This window comes from Chiroxiphia lanceolata, chromosome 6 (genome assembly GCF_009829145.1).
Source record: "Chiroxiphia lanceolata isolate bChiLan1 chromosome 6, bChiLan1.pri, whole genome shotgun sequence".
NCBI lineage: Eukaryota > Metazoa > Chordata > Aves > Passeriformes > Pipridae > Chiroxiphia > Chiroxiphia lanceolata.
The window spans coordinates 36,369,058-36,394,605 of NC_045642.1; the positions used below are offsets into that span (position 1 = coordinate 36,369,058).

General features: G+C 33.8%; 1 protein-coding gene across 1 annotated transcript in view; it reads right to left on the reverse strand.

The window, feature by feature from the left end:
- The window catches only part of LOC116788441 (translation initiation factor IF-2-like), a 243,833-nt gene that overhangs the window by 132,199 nt on the left and 86,086 nt on the right, over positions 1-25,548 (reverse strand). The window lies entirely within an intron of this gene.

A 25,548-nucleotide genomic window follows, 5' to 3' on the forward strand; every position in this document is an offset into this window, starting at 1 on the left:
CAACAGACTATAACTACCTAAAGAAGTAATAGCTTACATTAAGAAAAGGATAATTTTGGATGTATATTAGAAAATACTTTCTGATTCATTAGACTCTCATATAATTTTCTGAGGAAAGTACTGAAATCCTGCTTACTGAAGAAATATAGCAATTAGACTGAAAGAAGTAAGAAGCAGTATAATGAGAGGAACAGTACAGAACAAGAAGACTGACAAAAGTTCTATCAGGTCATCTAATTCACCTTAATTACTATGAAAATTAATGTTTGCTCTTTTCCCCTGGTTTAAGTTTTGCTCATCCAGTCATGAAATCTCTTAAATCTCTGGACTCTAAAATTGTCTTTCATTCAGGCAGCAGTGCCTCAAAGCTATTCACGCTAATTAACCAAGGTCATTTAAATACATTTTGCATGAAGCACCTTAAACTCAGTGTGCCATTTTATATATTTATCAAATTACTAATCAATATGCCATACCACAGTTACTACTGGGCCTTGAGTTACGCACAGAACGCTGCACGAATTTAAATTGTGCAAGTTGCTTTCTGCATAAATGAAATTAAAGTGTATGCATTGATCATTATTCACAATAGAAGTGTCTAAATGCCGTGCATATCACAAATCTGTATTTTAAGTAAATCTTAATTGTATTGTTGGTTTCTTTTCTATGCATATTTTTTAACAAGCCTTGCATTAAACTAGCTTCAATTTCACTTTCTTTCTCCAGCATATTACCTCCACTGTATTGGTAAAGTAATTTATTCCATCCTCTGTGGAGAGCCTGGATCTCATTTGCCAGCATATTTATCTTTCCTGCCACTGCACTGTCATTCATCTGCAATCTCCACAGAATACCAGACCTGTGCAGAATTTCAATTAGGATTGATTCAACTAAATCCAGGCCACAGAACTGAGGCTGACAGGGTGACCCCCTGAGAATTTAATATGTTGAAACTAAAAAAAAAAAAAAAAAGAAAAAAGTAAAACTACAAGACAGAAAACAGCTCAAGTTTAACACCCTAATTCATTAACTCCTCTATACACTCAGTTTAATTTGGCTCACAATAGGTTATTTTCAGATTCTTTGTATTGTGTGGGTAAACTGCTCTACAGTAGTTTCTACAACCAGAGGAAAGACATTAACATAAAATTCTTTACGCTTCCTTTAAGGTCTAATCAACTTCGACAGCTTGTAAGAACAGAAAAATTGTTTCCACAGAGGCTAAGCTATCTTAAGCTTTCCATTAAGTGTATATAACATATATATATATAAAATCAATACAATATAGGTATGCAGGTAAAATAGCTTTTATTGGATCCTTGATTTGACAGACTTCCAGTGTTTTTCACTGTAATCATTGACAAAATTCATCTGCTTGTCATTTAAATGTCCTAAAAGAATTTCTTAAATAATATGTGGTTACTAGAACGGTCCTGTCGGTTTAAGGCAACTAAACTATAGAAGAACAGGAATTTGAGAGGTCTTTTTTCCTGTAGTATGTAAGTAGTATTCAAATTCTAATTTTGTATTAGTTGCTATACATAACTTGAGACTTACTTTGATTATACACCAGAAGCAGGTGTAAGTACAGACTCAGTTCTATGCTAAAGCATTACAAAAGAATAGAGAAATAATAACAACTCCACAATTAATTAGGTTTTTGTTGTGACTTTCCCTAAAGATTGAATTTAACCTCTGAAAAACAGTTATAAACTTCTACCTCATTTAATGCAAAAGGTATGATAGGAACTCACATATGAAATATTTAGCACACATAAAACCAAACAAAAGAGTAAAAGAATAGAAATGGAGTGGGGAAATATTGACACACACATATATTAATGATAAATAGAACACTAGTCAGCAGGAACAGGATGAAATAATTAAAAGAGACATCGATTTGTTTATGCGTACAGATACCACATCAATGAATCTAGCTAAAGCAAAGACATTAATTGATATTTGGGTGGGGTATTATTTTATCTTAACATGACTAAGCCAAAAAATATTTCATATATGAAAAATACTTTTTTTCAGTCACAGTTAGAAAGGTCTCAGTGTATTAGGATTATTCTAAAGAAGAGGCACAATTATCACCAATTAAAAATTAATATCTATACAATGTCCAGAATGAAGCCACTATAAGGTAGATTTCTTTCTGAAATTTGATCACAAGATCTACATGTAACTGCAGCAAAGAGGAAACTGCATTAATACATAGCTTACTGCATTAGTATAATAGAACTGTACCTTTGGTTTATAAGCATAGCTTAGGATAGTGGAGGTACACAAGAAATCATGCTCCCAATATATTCTGCAATCATTAGTTCTTTCCGCAGTTCTTCTGAGGTATCAGTTTATGACCGTGATCAATTAGAATTTTTCTCTTGTACCACATATGTATAAAAACACTACAATAAGCACATTCCAAAGCATAAATATTTTTCTTTGTTCTTTCTTTAGGGAATGGATGAAGTAACACGGGTGTGGTAGTAGACTGCTCATAGCTATCATTCAGATATGACAGAGAATCTTACAATATGAAAACATAAGATTCAAATTAAATTGAAGAGGATATGGGGGAATTTTACCATCTTACTTCATTTGTCTAGATTTGATCTATTTCTTCACTCACCATAAACCAGATTTTCCATACTCTGGCATTTATCTGACTGATAGTCCTTTATTCCACAGTTCATAACCTGAAACTAAGATCCAGTTGTTCTGTTCAGAGGCTTGTTTCAATTCTTAGGTATAACTCTTGCCTTTAACAAATATTCGCTATCAAGAGGTCTCCATATCACTACACTCTTTATGATATTACAAACCAAATCCTATAAGAGGGAAGACCCAGCAAGACCCCATCTAGGAGAACTTATTTTCCTAGGAGAGTTTCTATGTGTTACAATCAAAAGAAATAATAAACCAAAATACTGAAAGGAAACGACTGCTGGTGGAAATTTTCTATTATGTCCTAAAACCTTCAAAAGTACTATTTTAAGAATCAATCACCATGGATTTTTTTACAAATACTTAAGAAAAAGAACTCTATACTTCTACCTTCACTGTGTTGTCTACTATTTTTCCTTTCTGATGAGTAAGGTATTTTGTTCTTTCAACTTATTTATACAACCTTTCTTATTAATTTTATTGCTTGAAACCATTTTTTGTGATTTATCACATCTGATTAGTCTGCTATTCTCATTCTATTACCTTACATCCGGATCTTTTTCATTCTTGAGTAATTTCTTTTTGTTTTTCCAAGTCCCAAAAGTGATCTGATATAGTCAAATAGATCTTTTGCTGCATTTTCTATCCATACTTCTCACCAGGAAATCTTACTGTTACACTTTTAATAATGTTGTTTACTTTGACTGACAATGTTTCATTTTCAGTTATTTTATTGATTTTTTTGTTTTATAACCTCAGTGATACCACTCTATTTAACATATTCAGAAATTGCACTCCTACCTTTACAAATTAAAGTAAGTAAGCAAAGAGAGAAAAAGTGACCTTTTCACTTCAATTTATCTAGACATGCCTAGTTCTGATCAGTTTTCATGTTATATTACTCTATTTTAATCAGTTTCTGATAATATATCTTTTTCACAATAAATGTCATTTATATGTCCTTTTTAGAGATTTTTTTTGCAGTTACTATTTGCTCAGAATGAAATTTTCAAAGATACATTTACTCTGTTTACTTTTCCAATTGAAACTCAGTTCATCGTTGAACATTTTTTTTTGTTGTATTAGATATAATCTTTTCAATAGAAAGGAAATCCTCCTCTTAATAATGTCCATGGCAATTTTATATTGACCTCAGTGTTCCCTGGATTGGGTATCAGACACAAAGTTATGAACAGATAAATATGAAATAAGGATGACTGAGACTGTAAAGTTTCTAAGTATTTTGCCTATTACAACCTCTGTTCAATCCTCACTGCAGTAATCTTATTAATGCTCTACTTTTTCTTTGAGTTTTAAATAGGTAGAAGAACAGTGATTCCACCAAATGTTCTAGAACACTTCCATGATACCAGAATAAGCTGAATATTACAGTGTGTTCCTGAAATCTATGTACAGCACAAACACAATATTTCCTATTTGAAGCCAGGTAGATAGATATACCTGACCTAATTTTTGTCTCATTCATTTTTTTATAACTGTGTAGCTTGATTTCATTCCAGAGCTTTACTTATCTATTAAAAAAAAAAATAGGCACATTACTCTAGGCTGTTCCCACTCCCACAGTGAGAGGAAGAGAGGGGAAGAGAGAGGAGCCAAGAAATGTTGCAATGATGGACAATTCAGGACATTGGACATCTGTTGATTGGAACTAGGATTCATTATTTCTACAGTTTACTGAATGGATTGGTGAGGATTCCTTTTCTTTGGAGATACTTTTTAAAAACACAGCACAATTGCAGAAACAGCTGTATGATGGCGTGGCTCCACCTGTTATTTGTTCCCTATCCAATGCTTAGAACATCACCAATGTTTCACCAATCCATGATTTAGAAGGACTTTATTCCTCACAGACTGTACTCCACAGTACAGACTCTTTATTTCATCTGAGCTCTGGAAACAAGTTTTGCATATTATCATTTAGCAACTCTTTGTCAATGCAGCTGACAATGTGAAAACTAAAAAATGTCAATTAGATGTCAATTAGACAAGATTATCAGGACCTATCAGTTATCAGGGCTTCACTGGGCTTGTCAATGTACTCACACATGAAGAAAATATGTAGTCTGGACTCAAATGCTTATAATCTTAATAGACAGGAGGAGATGCTGCCCAAATTAAAAAAGCTATTAAATAGTCAATGTTCCTCATTAAATCTACATTGATCACATGGTAAGCCGTATCTCTATAGATTCATAAAACACTCAGATCAAGGTGCATATATCTAAATGCTGCATACCTCAGTAACATTAACTTTTTTTTTTATTGGAGACTACCTGCTAGTAAGTATTGTGAGTTGATATAATAAAATAAGGAAAAAAATATTTAACTCCACAGTTATACCTAACTTGACAGGTAAACTAAAGCATATTTCTAATGCAAATCATATATTTTGATGAATCCAAAGGAACCAGAAAGAATATCCTTGCTTTAAATTTAAAATCTCAGTGAAAAGTCATATTACTTACTAGACTTTTTCCTTCATTACATTACTGTAAATTAAGCTCAGGTGTGGATTTACAACACACTAACAACACTACAGTGATTTCCCATGAGCATATTAGAAAAGCTTATTAACAATATAATAAAAACTTTTAACTTAATCCTTCATTTGGTAAAACAAAATTTAGAAGGAATTGTCTTAGCTAAGGGAAAAAACACAGAAAAAAGGGGGGAAAATCAGGAGTAATATATTTATATAAAATTATTTGAGCTTCTAAAAAATTGATTGAATAATACGGGCCATTAATAATCCATTTGATGCTGAGAAAAAAAATGATCTTATATATTATTTGCAAATATTATTCAAATATATCTAAAACATATCCTGCACAAAAGCTATGTCTTCAAATCTCCAGTGTGATCTGCAGTACCAAATTCATAGCTCTGTGAATCCTTACTGCTGCTGCTCCATTAGCTTTTTAGGAGCTAGCACTTGAGAGTCAGATGGGTACTAATTGGTGAGGCTCCATTATAATATTAAAAAAACCTCAGAGTTTGGCCCTCTATCTTTCAATGTTTTACACTCAGAAAAGTGTTATGCTTAATACATTTCAACAGTTCAATATATTTTCCATTTGGTTGCTGAAAGGACATATTTTTTTTTTTTCCACAGCAACAGTACCAAAGCAGAAGAAACTCATTCAATAACTAGTAACAGTGGTCACCTATTACTCAAAAACTCCTTGATTTCAAATACTTTACACTTCTGACAGAGTCAAGTAGTAAAATAGAGGTTGAAGACAAATATTTTATGCTAATTTTTCACACCCCTCTGGAGGCAAGTGGAATTCACACATTTAAACATGCTGATATACCTTTAATCATTTATCTCCAGGCAAAAGTATCTAGAACTTATGCTGTGTCAAGTATATCTCTTGTAAGCATAGATTTACATGGCTTATGTCAATTCTAGGTAATGAGTGTCCTTGTTATAGCCATGTACACAGACAGATTTTCACTCTGAGGTCTGCAGAGACTATTCTTCATGTTATTCTGACTTCAAAATCACAGGGAGACTTTTGAGGTTGCAGTGCAAAGTAAGATTACCCATAAATTGTCCCAAACACACACATACTCGAGTAAAGACACAATCATTCACAAGCTTAAGGGAAAATTAAACATTCAAAACATTTGAAGTCAACTCCTCTTCTAGCCAGAAATGATACATATTGGAAACTTCTCATGTCAAACTTTGTCAAATATGTCACTTTTATACCTATATACATATATAAAGTCCAGAGAATGGTAAACCCTTTGCATATGACAAGGCCTCCATTCAAAATGTTTTCCTGACCTTGGTCCTAGAAAGAACTACATGCATGCCAGTCTTCCCAAACAGGAGTAATGCCTTTTTATTCCTTGGGATTATTCACATGCACTCATTTATTTTTTAGGAAGAATATTTTAGAAGCTAGGTAAATCAGAAGCAGATGGCAGACATAACAAACGTGAATAAGCTAGCACCAATGGTCAGCACAGATCTGATCTGGTTCTTTTGAATCCCATGAAACTTGGTGTCAGTTGAACTAAATCCCTCCCCTTCTGAATGCCCATGTGGTGAAAAATATTTTAATTTGTCTTCCTTTTCATTTTAAGAAACTGGGAAGTCATGGTAAAATGATAAAGAAGGAAAGTAACAAGCAACTGAAGAAACTGATAAAAATTAATTTTTGAATGATTGCTTGATCAGAGAGAAGAAAATATATAACCAGCATAATTAATAGTCTTATCTTTTAAAATTTTTAATTAAAATTGTGTATGTTATTCCTGAATATAGGAAATAAATCTTAACAAGGCCCAAAATGTTCAGTTACGAAGTATATGGGTGCAACCTCCTAAATTTCTCAGGACATACTCATTCAGATCATGTTTGAATTTGTCCTCAGCAATGTAAGATGGCTTTGATGTTCCAAATATTTGTGGAAGAAAACACCTAATGAATGATTTTGAGAAGCCAAAGATGACAAAAAGCATATTGTAGAAGGCTCAAACTTTGATAGGAAATGTTAGGAATTTTTTGCTTTGACTGATTGGATAGCTTCCACATGGATGAAACACATGCTAAATTATTTACAGATAATTACATCTCTGTGCTGTTGCTAAAATATTAAGACACCATTGTCCCACAGGAGAAATTGTGACAAACATTGGCACATCAGCTAATGAATAGCTGTGGGGTAATAAAAAAAAAAAAGGAGCTACCACAAGACCCTGGTATTAGGAAACAGAATGTCTGTAAGTAACCCACACAGAGAAAATTGTCACTGTCCTTTTCCCTCTCCCTTCTTCTAATTATGTATAGAACAAATGTTTAACATTTGGTAGATGTTGCTTGAACGTAATTTTTTCTGGCAAAAGTCTCAAGGCCTTCTCTACTCCCTTTTCTTTATAGGAAACTATGACTCACTCACTCTTTGGTGAGTATTTGGAAATACTCACCAAAGACTCAGCAGCTGTTTTGGAGAAAAGATGTATCAGTAATGGCACAGGGACACAGTTCTCATGCAGTTTTTGAAGTTCTGGGGATTGTTGTTTCACATCACAGTGTGAAACAATGAGAGGAGCACTCCCAGGATATACAGCCAGTATAAGAGCATCACAGAATTGAACAGAAAGTCTTAATTTTAAACAAATATTTAAAGATCAAAACTAGCTATCATCTGCCAAATTTCTCTCTTTATTGAAGTCAATTGAAGGAATAGTACCTGAAACATTTATACTGAAAAACTATGTGGAAATTATTGAAAAGTGAAGATTTGCAAGATCTGTTTTCTCTATCATTTTTGTCTTTTTAAGAAAAAAAACTCCTTTACTCTAGAATTATCAGATTGAATGCAGTCCAATGGTACCCTTTAAAATAGGTACCTACTTTCACAGAGCATACTGCAGTATCTGGAAGGGGGAAAGACACGTCACTGAGAAAAAATAATCCTCATAAACTCTGTCAGTAATTCTGCAGAACTGTGCTAATCCCAAGGATCTATATGGCTTCAGCTTACCTGAAATTATAGGAATCCATCTTTAAGACAGCATGTTGTGTCATTTATCAAACATGATAGGCACCTGCACATTTATAGTATTAGTACAAAAACAGTTCATAAAGAGGTCATCTGTTCAGCAGGCAGGTTCAGCAGAGCCCCTACCAACAGTAAAGCAAATGAGATGTAAGCACATCCTTGAAGGATATGCTTGTGGTCTTTCCTGAGTAGAAACTGAGGACTTAAAAATTTAAATTTATGATTTAGAAATGTAACTAATATTAAAAAAAAAAAAAAATATCCCAAAGTACAAATGTGCAATGAGGCCTCTAATTTCCCCTGGGAATTAGAGTAAACTACTCACCTAATATCCACCTATTCCTTTGAATATATCCTTCTAACAAAACATATTTTTGTTGTATTGAACTATACTAAAGTGAAAGGTGTCACTTTCTGCTCTCAGTACAGGTTCATAAGTTTAGACTACACTGTAATATATCATAAAGTTAAAATCATAGAATCATAGAATATACTGAGTAAGAAGGGACCTACAAGGATCATTGATTCCAGCTCCTGGACCTGCACAGGCCACCACAAGAATCACACCATTCAACTTTCAATACATTTCAAATGTTGGGAGTAAGGCATTTGTTACAGAAGAAAATCTAGAGACAGTGGTGACTTTTACCCCCCCATTCAAAGCCAAACAGTGTCTCCTTACATTTGCTGCTGTACATGACATGCTGCTTTGAACTGAGTTTTAAGATATTGTACTTTGTCTCATGTATGTCATGATAAGATGTGACATGACTGTCAGTTTTGTTAACAGGAATGAATAAATATTCACATGGTTTGAATCTTTTTCTATCCTGATACATATTAGCCTATTGGCATATCTATCCTTGAGGAACACAAAAGAGTAGTTCATGCTTCACGAGGCACTCAAAAGAAAATTCTTGGAAAAAATCCTGCTTAAATTCACAGCTAAACATTCCCTTACCCAAGTTTGAACGAATGATAATCATAATTTTTTTCCTCAGCTAAAAATTGTGATGCATCTTTGTGGTTTATTAGTTCAATTAAACATAAAGTGGAAAGAACATATTTGTTCTGAAGAAAAAAAGACTCTCATGTATAAATATTTTTGTAAAAGAAACAGCAAGCTATATGGATAGAATATTTCCTTATTACAGAGCCAGATTCACTGCAAGAAAGAGTTTGACCACTAACTGAAAAGTAACTTCCTGACAGCCTTTACCATAGAATTCTCAAAACTGGCTACAGAATGAATGATCCTCTACTTTATTAAAACCTCCCAGATGCCTTCTACTCCCTTAAATAGATACTTTCCAAGCTTTGTCTCTGCTGTCAAAAAAAAAGTGAGGTTATCCTGTAATACACGCCTTAGCTACTTTGCTGCAAGTCCTGAGGGAGGCCAGGCACTGCAGTTTTAAATGAGATAAACCAGCAGTGAGAAGTGTTGACACCAGCTACATCACAGAGAAGACTGCAGACTGTGACCTTCACTGTGATTTCAGAATGAGGTGACAATGGCCAGTTACCTGGTCACATCTCTGACATTTCCACCCCTGCAGAAGAAAGGACACAGCATGGGTCAGTCTGAGACAGGACAGGTTTTAAGCGAGACAGTTTGTGCCCTGGCATACCCAAGTCTACGGCTTGTGAGAGTGGGAGAAGTAAGACTGTAGCTTAGTACCAGAGCAATTATCCAATGTGTGAAAACAGCTATGCCTAGGTCGTGCTTTCCTTAGCCCTCTTCTAAGCCTTTCATTAACTCCCTGAAATAGTTCCTCCCATCGGTTGAAGGTAGCGCAGTCCAGCTTTATTTCACTTTTATGAGTGAGAGAGAAAGACACTTTGATAGCTTCGTTCCTGCAGCTTTTTTGCAGACTTCTAGCTATCTCAAGCAATATTTTAAAAGGAACATTTCTGACATACATTGCAAATTGGAAACATATCCTGCATGAAAGTCAATTTTTGCTTTTGAAGGATCTCTCACCAAATGTTAGGAGTTGGGGCAGCCAATTCTTTTATAGCCTCATGTATGTTCCATTTTCATTGCTCTGAAAACATGACTTAGTATATACATGCTCTATATTTTTTCTGTCATCTTCTCACATCAGCCTTCTACAATGGATAAAGTACAAAGTCACCCTGTAAATTTCATTACCACAAATGCAGAGGAATAGTCAGATATACCCAGATTTAATAAGTGTGAAAGAGGGAAGAGAATAAACATGTAGGAACATAGTCAGGACTCTTTTTGAGTGGATACTAAAGTCTGGCCTGAGATTTACTCATCAGTGTCACTGATATAAAGGATAATTATTGACTCCTGAATTTTAGAGATAAAGGATACTGTTGGATTTTATTAATTTTCTTGGAATAAGAAGGACAATAATTCATTAGCCTTCTCTGAAGTTTCTGATGATGTGAAATTCTTTGCAGCTATTACCTTGCATGATAATACATAAAATCTACATGCAAAGTACATAGTGTGCAATTTGGCACAGAGAATTATGTCTGGCAGTAATCTTTTTTGTGCATTTGCATTGATTTATCATAAACATACTACTCAACATGTTCATCCACCATACTTGATTATTCTTCCTCTGTATCAATGGGTATTTTGTAGAATCAGGTACAACATTTTCTCTTAACTTAGAAGATATTGGGCATGGGATTTTAAGGTTTAGTAGCATGTAGGCTTCAGGGAGGGTCTCTGTGGGAGGAAATCAGGGGTTGCCTTGTGTCACTCACAGTCAGCTTCAAATGGCGGAAATGAGTGAGTGTCTGAGTGGGAGTTTACCCATTACCCGAAGCCAACTCACCACATTTAGGAATAAGCAATTGCACTGGAGTTATTTAAAATAGAGATGCAAAAGTAAGGACCGAAAGTAATAGGAGCAAAGGGGATTCAAATGACTTCCCATCCAAAGGAAAGTTTTCTTGATCATAAAATTTGGACAACTCAAGAGTTACATGTACAGACAACATATGTATATATTTAAATGAAGTTATATAAGAAACAAACTAGCAATGTTCTCCCTTTCTGGAATGATGAAACAGTTCCCTTACAGCTAAAAGAAAATTTCAAACACATTGTTCTGACTTAATTACATCACCAGAATTCAGATTCTTATTTGAATCAACTAACCTTTTAAAAATAAGAAATAAGCATTATCTCTTTAAAATGAGAATGTAGTTTTTCTCTTCACAAAGAAAAGTTTTATGCGTTAAGAAAAGCATGCTCCTACAATTTTGTAATTCTTTGAATAACTATTATCATATTTATACTAGTTTTTCCTGTTTCAATGAAGCAACATTTAGAAAACATTTTTCCCTTTTCCCCAAATTCTTTTGCTATTCAACACATTGAAGTTGTTATCAAATCAGTATCTCAGTTATTCGTGTAAAGCCTTTCTTCCAGAAGTATAACTCCGAAGCAGTTGAAAGGACCTGTTATTTTTTTTAATTTGTAATGCTGCTTCTAATTTTAATTCTTAGAAACAACAATGCAATTAACAGTACCTGTCCCTGCATTTAGAAAGAAGCAGCATCAGGTTCATCTCATCTATTAATACTTAATTTCCTGAGATGTGTATGCAGTGATATAGTCAGTTGCAGCTTTCACAAGGGCAAGGTGGATGTAACATGGAAACCAGCCCCCCAACAGCAGTGCAGAGCACATGCAGTGTGTTTGGGGAGGACATTATTGGCCACAAAACTGCTCTCCTTCCCACTCCTCCTGAGCTGTTTGTTTCTGATCCTTCCAAAGGTTGTCTTGATCTGTTTTCCTCCAGTCTCTGCAACACTAGACCACTACAAAGTAAATACAATGTGTATGGGATGTTTGTACATAGCCAATAAGACTGGACAGTTATGGACACTGTATGATGGCCATTGCATTGGATAAAGTAGAATAAGGTCTTGTGTTTAGTACTTATTTGACCAACAGGTAACACTGTCATGGATATATTTCAAATATTTTACAAGTAATTTCATCCTTGGCATGAGATTCTAGTTCCACCAAATTTATTTTTTAAATTAGAATACACGCATGTGGAAAAAAATCCACAAATTAAACTTTTCAGATATCAATATGTTTTGTCAAAAATTGTAGTCCAGATCTAGTTCTTCCAGCATAATAATAAAAAAATTGTTTTTTTCTTTAAATTCTGAATACAAACATAAATTCTGCTGCTGATCTTTCCTTACTGTCTTGTACTTCACAAAATATTTCCCTGTCAAAATAAAAGGAGTTCTACACAAAAATCTTGATTGCTTTATAAAAGAAAAAACCCCAATCTTTTATTAGAACAATTGCTAGAAAATATTAAATACTGGGAATGAAAAGAAACAAAGATGACAGGCTAGAGCAGCTAGTCACTGTTAATGCAACGACAAAGCTTTGTTTTCACTTCATAAGCTCAAGATAATTTCCATAAAAATAATAAAGTAAATCTTCCATTTTTCTTTCATTATAATCAATAGAGACTATAATCATTTCAAGAAGATGATAAGTGATTCTGTCAAATCACATTTGTTTTGATCAATTGTTATTTTAGGAGTTTTCTTGATCCTGATCATTTTTTTTTGCAGGTGATAATCTTTTTTAATTTGCACATCACTGCTTTCATACTTGATGGTCTCTCAGTTAATGCTCACTGAAACAGATAAATCAATTCTGCCATGTTGCTCCAATGGGGACAATTTATCCTTGTCCTACACACATGGAGTATTTTGTCTAGATTCTATACATTAACTGACATTGGGCTGAGCAGGGAAGCTCCTGCACAGCCCAAACCTATTTTGTACAGCTCAGATAAGACCAGCTGCTGGGGCAGAAACATGAGTGTGAGCAGAGTACATAAATAGAGCACCCCACAAATGAAAGACTTCATTTCTTCAGTTTTGATCAAGCTAAAGAGCCATCAGCTGGATTAAAACATAACTGGAGAACTTCACAGAGACTATTGAAATCAAAAAGTAGTCAGCTTCAAAAGAAGTAGGAACACTTTATAGGGTGGGGGTGCTGGTAGCCAACTCTGCTGACGATGGAGGATTGTTTAGAACATTTTGGTGTCATGTTTTTTAATAGTTTGCAAGTATTTTCATTTATCTGCTACATTGCTGATATTGAATCTGAATATATATAGTTGCTGATTAACTACATGTCATTGATGAATCAATAAAACACTTGATAATTATTTGCTTTAAACTGTATGAACTGAGCAGTGTTTTCCTGCAACAGCTGGTGTCTTCCTGTCTGTTTCGAACAAAAAAGAAAATGTAGACGGTAATTCTTACTTAGTAGAGTACTGATATATGAAATTTTAGAAGGCCTTTCATTCATTATGAAGGTCTTCTAATCAGTGAATGAACCTCAAAAACTGTAGTTTACAATAGATCCACATCATCAGTGATATGTTGTTAATCAACAATGTTGTTCTTTGAGGGTTTTTTTGACCAACCAGTGTTCATATCAACATTGTCAACACTCATAGTGTATTATGGCAACTTCATTAGTCTTTCTTCTGAATGATGAAGTGGCCAATCACTACTGTTCTCATACAAGCAGCCATGGACAATGTGGACTCAACACACTGGACATAGTTTGACAGCCAGGTAAAAATCAATTAATTTATGTTTTAGGTAGACTAGACACTTCTTTATAATTTTCCAATATAAAATGTTTACTTTGTTTCAATGTTAAATTTAAATAAAAAATAGGTTTGTAAACCCTGAGATGACAAGCAGTAACTCACTTTTATTAGTTTAGGATGTATTTTAAATCACATACGATATATGTTATCTTTGAGACCTGAATTAAAATCACTTCTCTGTCGAACTTAGAGAAAGTGATTCTGCCAAGGGGATTCTAGTTAAATGTTCTCCATGTTCAATGTTCAATGTAACTGCTTAAAACATTCACTGGACAAGACACAAGAGTGTGATTCAGACACTGTATTATGGATATTAGGAAGCTCACCTTGGAGGTAGGACCCCAAGGTGGAGCACATGTTGGTCATGGTTTTTCATTACTTATACCCAGATCACTAGACAACAGTGTGTTCATTCATGAATATTACCTACACTGATATACTGAGACTATAGCTGCAAAGTATTGCTTCTGTACATTTTAAAGAGCCTCCATTGTGATGTTTGTATAAAACATTTTTCTATTTCTGTTGTAGGTACCCATGAATAATGGATATGTCACTTGAAAGTGTTGATGCAATAATACTGTACTATGTAAATTGTATTTTTGTTTTCCAAATGTACGTTTAAGGGGGGTCATTTGCAAATTGCAATAATAGGCCCATCATCGTGCTTCAGACAGTCTGTCATAATCTTTCAAATTTTAACAGAACTGAAAACTACTTCAAGAAGTTTAATTGCAAAGGCAATGGGTTCAGAACAATAATCTCTTTCAGTCCCTCTGCTATGCTGAGTTATTACATTGTTTCTGTACAAGAAAAGTAAAATTAATGAAAGCTCTTAAGTTCATGAGATACCAACCACCTTTTATAAATCTGCTCTGAGCAAAAAAAGATGAATCAAATAAAAACTTTAGAACGCTTAAGAAAATTCTCCTCCATGCATCCTCAGTTATACACTTGTTTAGCCAAATCTACCACCATGCAAAGTCAGCAGAGTGTAAGCATATTAAAGGAACTACTCACAATGTGAAAACGTTTAGTCTAGATGCACATTTTTGGAAGATCAGGATACAGAGAGTCATAGAAAATGAACCAATGTAGGAGAGTTCTAAAATGTGAAATGACAAAATTATGTTGGTCCAGTAAGATGTGCAGCAAAATGAAATTTTGAGTATGCCAAAGTCCAAAACTGTCTTATAAAGTATTGAAGAGTAAAGACTAATAAGCTACTCAAGGTCACAAAGAATATTTCCCCTGCCTGATATTTCCTAATTACCAGATATTGCACTGATACAATCCTAGAATAAGACATTAATTAATATACCTCGATACACAAAAAAATTGGCTTCATAATGACGTGCGTGTGAAAGCTGAAATAGAAAACTACGCAGATTCATAGTAGATGTAGTTATACACCAAAGGCCACATCAAGGTCAAAAACCTCCTTAAAAAGTATGGAAGTTGTACCTTTACAGGTAGGAATGGAGGGACTCCATCCTGATGAAGTAATTCCAGGATTTGGACTTTGTGGTGACTAAGTGTGATCTCAAATTGTGGCGTTGCAACCAAGACTTTAACACAAGTCACCACTAAATGAATAAGAAACTAGTTAGTAGCCAAATAGATGAGACTTTACTCCCATACAGGAAGCTAATGAGATAGTTATTGGAATATTGTATCCCGTCTGTCATTATTTTAAAAATATTGAAAAGCTGTGAAAAATTCAGAGGAGATTAAAAAGTATATGAGAGGACTTTGCAAACTTTACAGCAAAAGACACTTTGTTCTCTTATCAAACAAAAAGGTTTTTAGTGTAGCATATAGACACACAAATGCCTCATCTCAGAAAGACAACATCGAATAAATTCAAGCTAAAAGTGAGCCATTTTACTTCAATAGTAAATATGATCCGCTAACATAACCAACAGCAAAAAATTTTCCATTTGTCAAGGCACTGAAAACAGTAGGATTTTTTCCTGAATTTCTTAAGAGGAAATTTTTATTCTTTGTTTAAAAAAAATTTTCTTGTTAATTTTCAAATGAAACATTTTTTCTTATTTCACTGTTCAATATTTTCTAAAAACTTGTGTCAACTGCTAAATAAAGCCATTATCAAAACTGATTTATTTGATTTATTAAAAATTTAAAACATATACATATTTTCCTAGACACTTTTCCATTTCTTATGCAGATCTCTATCTATTACTTATATAATTTTATAGAAATGTTGTTTTGCACCTAGGTTTAGTGCTGGAACAATTAATGTGAATATGTGTGTGGACTTTAGCCATGGCACAGAGATTTTGATGTGGAATAAATAAGCCATAAATTTCCGCAAATATAAAATTTAGATATTGTCTGTACCCGGCAATCACATCTTCTTTTCATAATACTCTCATAATACACAGGTCTTCTTTTCATAATACTCTCAAATATTCATGAAACCTGGGGACACCACATCATGTCGTATAAAAACTAACTTATATTACCTGCTTTCAAATTAATAAAATGTAACAAATTGAAGACCTTGGCAGCTTGATAAACCCACACACACACTTTGTATTTCTGCACATATTTACTCAGATATAAGCAAACTGCTTTTTATTTGTTTTTTTGGTTGGTTTGTTTGTTTGTTTATCCGTGCTAGTGACCTTAGGATTGGCTTATGCAGGTTTTATTTAAGCTTTATTAATTGCTCTTCTGAAGAGGCAGGAACATAAATAAAAGAGTGATTGCTGTTGTAACAGGAAGGGATAATCTGTTATTATTCACAGAAGCTGGCAGGATAACAGAGAACTAACTCCTAAATAAAAATCAATTTAGCAAGATGTTTAGACTTCTCTACATTTACTAGCATAGCACTAACTCCAAAAGCCAAAGAATTTAAATATACCTATCAAAGAATACACTCGCATTAACTAAATTTTAAAAATGAAGATTGCAAGTACAACTTCAGGAAATTAAGCAGAAAGGAACTTAATGGGATGATGCCAGTACATAGTCATCATGCTTCCTCAACAAAAAGATTGAATAATTTATTTTGTTGGGTCCAAACCTATGGTAAAAGTAGTTTGTACTAGCATTTTGCATCTCTCTAGTGTAGGTGCAAAACAACTCAACTTTCTTAAGTCTCATTAAGCTCAAGAACCTGTTATGGATAAAACATCAAGCAAAGAATTTAATTAAATTTAGTGTAATTAAAAAATTTTTATAGCACAGCCAAAATGCAACAAACAACTGTTAGTCCAGTTACAGAGATAGGAACACACTCTAAATAAGAAAGGAGTTGCTTAATGGTATTGGAGTTGAAAGCTTTTATCCCACAAAATCTCCCCTTATATACCTCTTTTTTTTCTGGTGTAATCTCTACCCTTCCACTGCTCCTTGGTCTTAAGGTCAACAGATTCAGTCAAGTGGGAAAATGTTTGGAAACATGGCAGAATCCTGAGGTCTTCAGCAAGAGAGTGTGACGACTATGACAAAAGCACAGGATGCTGCTATTGACAGTTTTCCCCTTCTCCTCACTCCTGTGTGCCCTTGGGCACACTCTTCTAAGGGGTCTTAAAACATTTTAGACCTTGATCTTTTTTTATTGGTCCTTAACTTCATGTTACAAACAACTTTGCTTTATATGGTGCATTGTACGTTAGACAATTATTGTTCACCCTTTCTGTTTACCCAAAAATTAGCTTTGTCCAGTTCCTAAGTTTGTATTCCTTTTAGTAAGTGACCACTGATGGATACTCATGGAACCCTTGTTTATCAGCCTATGTCCACACCTACAAGGTCTCTGCTGTCGACCCAAGCCTGTAAGTCCTTTATGCTACATCATCATTATACTGCAGAAATAATTCACTCTTACAGAGCACAGCTACTTATTATGTCTGCTAGCACCAAACTATAAATGGTAAGAATTATGCCACACAGTTATAGAAAGGTAAATAGCAAAACCTAAACTCCAACCAGGCCAAAACACACCAGACAAAACAAGTCTGACAGCCAGTTCACTTAATACAGAGTTAACATTCTAATAGTAGGGATGTTGGTTCTGTCATACATAAATACACACATAAGAGTTACACATATATATTCAGAACAAAGCTATATTTTAAGGAAAAAAATATGTGTACCTATTCTTTGTTAAAAGATACTTTATATATATAATATTAAAGGCATTCTAGGAATTTCTCTAAAGCCATGATTTGAGGTTATCAAAAAGTAATACAGAAAGTAAACATTCTTGTGTTCAAAAATCTTTATTTGATTTGAGGACATTTTAATTAGACAATTCTGAAGCTGATAATAATATCCCATTAAAATGATGCCAAAGAATTTAAATATACCTATTAAAGAGTGCACTGGCATTAATTAAATTTGAATATGCAGTTGGTCAGTACAAGTTTAGGAAGCTAAGCAAAAAGAAACTTAACAGTATGGTCCTGGTACACAGTCATCACAGCTCCTCAGCCAAATGATAATATAAATTATTTTGTTGAACTACAGGGATATTTGTAAACCTTTTAATATTTTTACTGTAGGAAGTAGATTTATTACAAAATTGTAATTTGTTACAAGGTGTCAGAGTATTTTGTGCATCCTGTATATATGAATGTCAATAAAACCCCAGTTAATGGAAATTTTTCTAAATGTAAACTAGGTCTTCTTTCATCATCTTTCATAACTGAGAGCTAATACTTGACATTCCTAAACCATTGGGAAACACTATTCACTATTGAAATGAATATTGCCCATGAATTGCAAAAAACTTATAGGTAGATTGTTCAGAGGTCTCCTTTCCACTGACTAATGCTAAACAGAAGGAAAATTCCCTGACTAGTCCTTGGCCACTTTTTCTTCTCCATGGATAATCCAGTTTTCCTCTGGGATCTTGAAACACTGGTCACTGCTTCTCACAGTATGGGCTCCCACCTGCACAGTATGCCTATAGGTTTCCTGCAGTCTTGAGACTAAAAGGTAGAAAAGAGTTTTAGTCACTTCTGTTTCCCTGAGAAAACAGCAGATTTTCTGCTCTGCAGACAATAAGGAGGGGATCCAGAATTTTGATTTTCAGCTTAAATTTAGACAGGTTAAAACCTGTGTTCTGGTAGAGACACATTATCCAAGGTGAACAATCCCCAGATTAGTCTAGGTAAAAAAAAAAAAATCTGCAAATGCTTTACTGTCTCCTGGGAACTAAAGAATCTCACTGCTCTAAAAATTTATGAAGTCAGTTTGCAAGAATATTTGGGAAGTGCATGCAATCAATTGAATCTTGCTTAGGTAAAGATGTTGGCAGGATGTCCTACAACTAACAGGGCTTTTCCATTACTAAAAGCTTTTTGAAGTGATGACAAGAGAAACTTGCAGAATCAGAAATTCAATAATCTACTCCATATATCTGAACAGAAAAGAACTAGAACCAGAAAGAAATTAAAATTCGTAGTGTTTCTTGTCTTTGCTTCAATATTTGCAACCAGAAAAAATGCATTACAAAACAGGACACACAATTTCTCCTACATACTGTTCTTGACATCTACAAAGTTTACATGAATCTGCACAGGATGAGCCAAAATCTGCAAGTCGGAAAGTTCAAGGGCGTTGCTAACTCAAATATGACAGCCATGTATTGTCATATTGAGCCTTTTGGCAGAGGTCTCTGCACAGAGCAGGTTCATTAAGGGTAATTAATATAAGTCTATAAGAAACTATAATAATAAAGGAGTAGTGAAGGCTGGGGCTATCAACCAGGATGTCATACATTCTACTAGAAAAAGTACTAAGCAATGAAAAATAATCTATTTCCAGATAGCAGAAAGACTTAGCTGTAGCCTTCTTAATACAGTGTCAAATAAAGAATTAATTTTATTTAGTCAGGACAGGTATTTTTGCTTCTCTTTAAAATTTAGGCTAATAAATGGAACAAATAGTGTACTTTTGGTAATCAATGACAGAATAATACACAACCACTCACCTTTTTTTCGAGACAGTCTAAGCACATTTAGCAGAGTTATCTGCTTTTTAAGATATCAGTAAAATTCTATCACATGTATTCTGAACCTTAATAAATATTTTGAAAATACACTGAGGATTATACACAAGTATAATTTTATATACACTTTACATCCATATGAAGAAGGTTGGATTTTAGGAATTAGCCTCTGATTCATCTGCTCTTAGCCATACATAAACACACACATATGTATTCATAACAATCTTCGGGAAAAAAAATTACATGTAGCTCTTCCTCATAAAAAAGATACTTTATATATATAATATTAAGGGCATTATAACACTTTATCCAAAGTCATGTTTTAAGGTTGTTTATTAGAAAAATAAAATAAAATAAACATTACTACTGTGTTCAAAAACCTTTATTTGATTTGGGGATCATGGCAACATTCTAATTAAATGGTACTGAAGCTACTAATAATATCTCATTAAAGCAATGCTATAAAAGTCGAGGGTGTATGGATTATGTATAATCACATCTTTCTGTCTGTTTGCCAAGGCTTTAGAAAAGATTTTGTAGTATTCATGAAACAGAACAACAAGTTTCTGTACTTGATGTTAAACAGATGTCATTGTAACAGCACAAAAATTTCAAGATAAATCTTTCACAGTGATAACATGGATAAAATATCCATAAAATATCACTTCCTTGATAGTATGGATAAAAAAAATCTTATCATACATAAGAAGAATCGGTAACATTTTCAAATCCCTCAGTATTATCAGAATCCTTGCTTTTGCTCAGCTGTCTTAAAAGCAATCAATTCCCTCAAACTCCTCAACTGAGATTTCTGGAAGATCACTGGCAAGTTTAAATTCAAATTAAACACGACTATTTCCTTTTAATAAATATCAGTAAAGCAAGGCACATGCATCCCCATATATTTTTCAGTTGGTTTCCATTTTATTCTGTTCTGCCCTTATTCTGAAATTTTGTAGCCTTGTTGAAGTACACCGTGTTCAGCTGTGTTAGTATAAATATAGAATATGGTTTTACTCATTATAAAGTCAACAAAACTATACCAATACGGATAATCTTAGGATATACCTCAAAGTAATCCACAAAGACTCAGCTGATGAGAAATATTGAAAAATATTGGCTATTCATGACAAATTTTTTGGGATTTTAAGTACTGTAATTTTGGTAGGTGCTTTTATTCTAAGAAGAATTAAAAACAAATAAACAGGTCTTTTGAAGAGAATCACAAGTGAGTAACAGAGTATACCTTTTAAGGTAACATGTTCTCTTTTCTTCCTTTTTTTTTGTTTATTTTTAGTAAGTGTTAATAGAAGAAAGTAGGTGTTAAAGTTCTTTCACACATCAGTTAAATGATAGGTGAGTTAAAGAGCACAGCTCTATTACACAAGCCGGAGAAAGTGTTCGATGTCTGCTGCCTTTGATATAAGGTATCAGAAATGCTTCTCAAAAACCAGTACATTCTCAGGCTGACAATTGGCTGAAGCAGTTCCTAAAATCAGAAAGTTATGCTTTATATCACAGTAGAGGGGACATAAATCCTACTGGTTTTAACTTTTAAGTACTTCCTTTTAATAACCTCCTTCACCATTATACAATCAGTTTTTAAATGAATTGAGAAAAATAATGCCAGTCTCAGCCCTTAAATTAGGTCTGTGGTTCAAGAATTGTTTTTTCTTTAACCCTGAAATACAGTCTACCTAATTATTATCATCACTATGTTATTTCCTTTAAAAGAAAATATTGACCTTTCCTGTAGCTCTCCCTGGCACTTGGGAGAGCTTGGGTGCCTTTAGCGGCAGCTCTGAGGCACAGCATTCAAAGAACCAAATTAGAATTCACTGACAGGGAAGAAAAATAGAGAGCAAAATTAAACATGAAAAGCAGAGATCTGCCCCAAGTCTTGACAATGTTGCATTCACACTGTGATGTGGGAGACCCAGCCACAGGTGATAGAAAGTAACCTTGGACCATGACAATAGCTGGTTTATAATAGGGGTGATGCCCTCAATCTCTGAGGAAGGGATTTGTGTGGCATCGCTCACAAGCACTCTGGGAGCAACTGTTCAATACAACTCTGATCTTAAAGAAACCTAAAAACTCCTGCAAAGGTAAGACTACCTTGAACAATCTAGTCAAACGTATGTAAGTCTAGGAAGCAGGATTAAATAAGAGAAGATGGCAGTCCAGAATAGAGGTCAGAAAATGAATGATGCTAAGGAGATCAGTGAAATGCTTCACGGTTTGAAAAGAAACTTGCCCAGGCACCCCTTCAAAACCCTCTATTACCAGCAATACCACTATTAAAAAAAAATTTAAAAAATAGCAGACAGCAATACTTTTCATTTCTTTTACAGTTATCTATGCTCTGCTGGAGGATTTTTCTAAATCTTTTTCACAAAGAAGAAAAACATACAGCTATTAATTTAACTAAAGCAATTCTTGCATCTTCTTCCTTCCAAAAGAGAGAAGTTTTAGGTGTTTCTTTAGAGGAAAAGATCTTTCTGTGCCAGTAGTCCCCAAATTTTTTAGGCGATAGTTTTTACTTTGTGGTGGTCTCTTAGCCACTGGACTATCTGCAATAAATAAATAAAAAAATGTTTTAACATCAGATCAGTTATGTTGTTCACACTCTGACCAACAAATATCTATGTGGTCACAAAGATATGACATTCCACACTATGGAAATGGGAATGAGCACCAGGATACAGTGGAATACAGTGTTCAAGGCCAGGTTAGACGGGGCGTTGAGCAACCTGGTCTAGTGAAAGGTGTCCCGGCCCATGGTGGGGGGAAACTAGACAATCTCTAAGGTCCCATCCAACCCAAACCATTCTACGATTCTATGATTATCTTAAGCTAATATTAGCACCGATGGTTTTGTATGATGAAATCTACGAAGCAGTAATGAAACCTAGGAGACAATTTACAACATAGATCTGCTTCTTCATCTAATGTAAATCACCCTAGCCCAAGAGCCACCAAAGGTTTCAAATACTTTTGCCTCAGATGTTAAGCTAATAAAGCTTATTCTGATACATAAATTAACAATTTATTTTGAAAGCTTACTAGGATTGAGCTGAATTCTTACAGTGGGTGGAAAATACCACTGAACGAAGAGCTTGTTTGATCGGCTCTGTTCTGGTTGAGTTACAGTGCATGGTCAAAGACCGGACACATAAAAATACCTAGAAGTTATAACATTCTAAAATAAACTCTTCAACTCCTAATATTTTTAGAGAATTTTCATGTAGAAAAAGTACACATCTTTTTAGACATTTTGATACTGATAGAATAGTTTCATTATTATTTACAGTACAAACCCTAGGTAAAAATAAGGCACAGAGCTAACCTGTTTATTCCACACCTGTTCTAGGTTTCATACTTACCCCTAGAATTTAATGTGGTTTAATGTTTGTTTTTTATGATTAAGAAAACATTTTCTTTAAAAAAATAAAGCCAAATCTTATATTCAGCTCTTATCTACTCTTCAATCTCAGAATCTCTAATCCATTTTCTATCCTTAGTGGTTATGCTTGCTTTACTTCAGGACAGGGTTTAATTAAATACTCACAATATACCACTATAAAAATATTCAGCAATGTCTGTGATGGCTAAAATAAGATTATAGTTATCCAACCTGTATTTCAGTGAAATGTTTAATTATCTCTGTACAAAACAGGTGAAATCATAAAACATACTTTCTAAAGGAGATAACAAGCTTTAATTCAGGATGTTTACAATCAAGGGGAATCATATTAAGTGCAGATGTTAATGTACCATAACAAGACAGGTCTACTGCTAACTGCTCCTTCTTTTAAAAAGAAAAACATTTGAAATAATTATTTTAACTGCAGGTGTTGGTGATGGCTCAGCGGGAACAAAAGTATTTAAAATCCATCCCATCTTTCAGCTGTGTTTGCAACAACAGCTTTATTCATTCCAACAATAGATAAAACACTACTAAAAGTAGCTTGTTTACATCCTTGTCAACAGCAGAAAGTCAGCATTTGGGAGCCACAGGCCTGAAGTGTGCTTATTGTTCTGACTCAAAAGCCTTTCAACTGTTCTGATTGAAATGAACATAGCCAAAAATCTATGGACAGAGAAAAAACTGATTTTCAGTTTGTTTTCTAATTCTTTATATTATCCACTAATTTACATTGTGTCCTGAAACTAAAAATTATCAAGTCTAATTCATTGATTTTCATAATGGATTTGGATTTGCTTTCATTTTGATTAACATGAAAATTAATTTTTTAGTCTCATGCTTCTCCCATCTAAATGCTAGCTGAAAAATACACAGAACCACTTGGTCCAGGTCATCACAACTGAAAGTTTCTTCTGAGGAGGGAGCAAAGAACTCGTAAAAAGAGAGTTTTTTCCAGTTTGCTTCAGCAAAAAATAATATGAAACCTTAATAACATTGCTAAAATTATCTATTATAAAAGGCTTACCATTGGTAATGTAGAGATTAATTCTGATATGAAATAAAATTTTTAATCTGGAAACTGTTTTCTAATTAGAAAATGTCTTTCTGTACAATATCATATTTCAAATAATTCCATGTAAAACATCTATATAGAAAACCCCTTGTATTTTCTAGCTCTGGTCAAAGAAACATGATATCCAGGATTTCCCTACTATATCTTCTTTTTTTCTTTGTGTACTTCCACATCCTGGTCTGATATCTTTACGTGCTCTTCTAGTCTCTAAGTAACAAATACAATAGACTTGACTTGAATGATTACCGTAACTTGTATTTCTGATCCTTCAATGACAGGTCTGCCATAGTCACACAGCATTTCTAAGTATTTTTCTCATAATATATAAAATTAATTTTTTTGTACCTATAAACATTCAAATTTCGCATCAGTTATAGTCAGTAGCACAGGCCATAGCCAGCAACATTTAATAAGAAAATATTTAAAGAGTAGGAACAATGAAATTAAAAATAATTTATTGGCACTTGTGTTCTTTCTCACTTGTATCTACACAAAATTTATATTAGCTTAGAAAATCAAAATCATAGTTTTCATTATTTTCATTTATATTGCTAAGCCAGCATTTGAGATCAACCCATGACTTTTCTGCTTCACACCTCATCATCAACCGTGACACCAAATTAAAGCTTCACTTAAAACCCCATAAGTTGAACAAATTTATAGTTTATTTTTCTGCAAACTAATAGATCTACACTGTAAGACAGTATCAAAGGTATGAAGTAGCCAGGAGTATTCAGAAGATATGAGCTGGCAAAACAGAAGTGGTACAAAGCTATTTTTTTGACAACCACAATAAAAAAAACTCTGAACATTCTTTTCTCAAGAAAATATAAACTCACCACAATACCTGTTTCATTCTCTTTGCATTTTACTGCCTGAAATCTGGCTTTGATCTATATCTCTTTTCCACATGCTTGTGTTCTTTATCAGGAAATACAAAGAAGCAGAATTATTTTCCAATCCGGGCTGAACAAAATTCACGTTGACATGAATGTGATATTCTGTGCACTGGATATGCTTTGGGATGATTATTCTCCCAGCTTACTGAAGTGACTCAAAAAATTACTTACTAACATTGCTCTAGCAGTTGAATCAATAATTTTATTTGTTTTTTAGGATGTCAAATTTAAACAGAATAAATAAAAGTTCTTGGAGTCCACTGTTTTCAGTCCCTGTGGTTTTCATTGCTATTGAAAAGCAAGTCT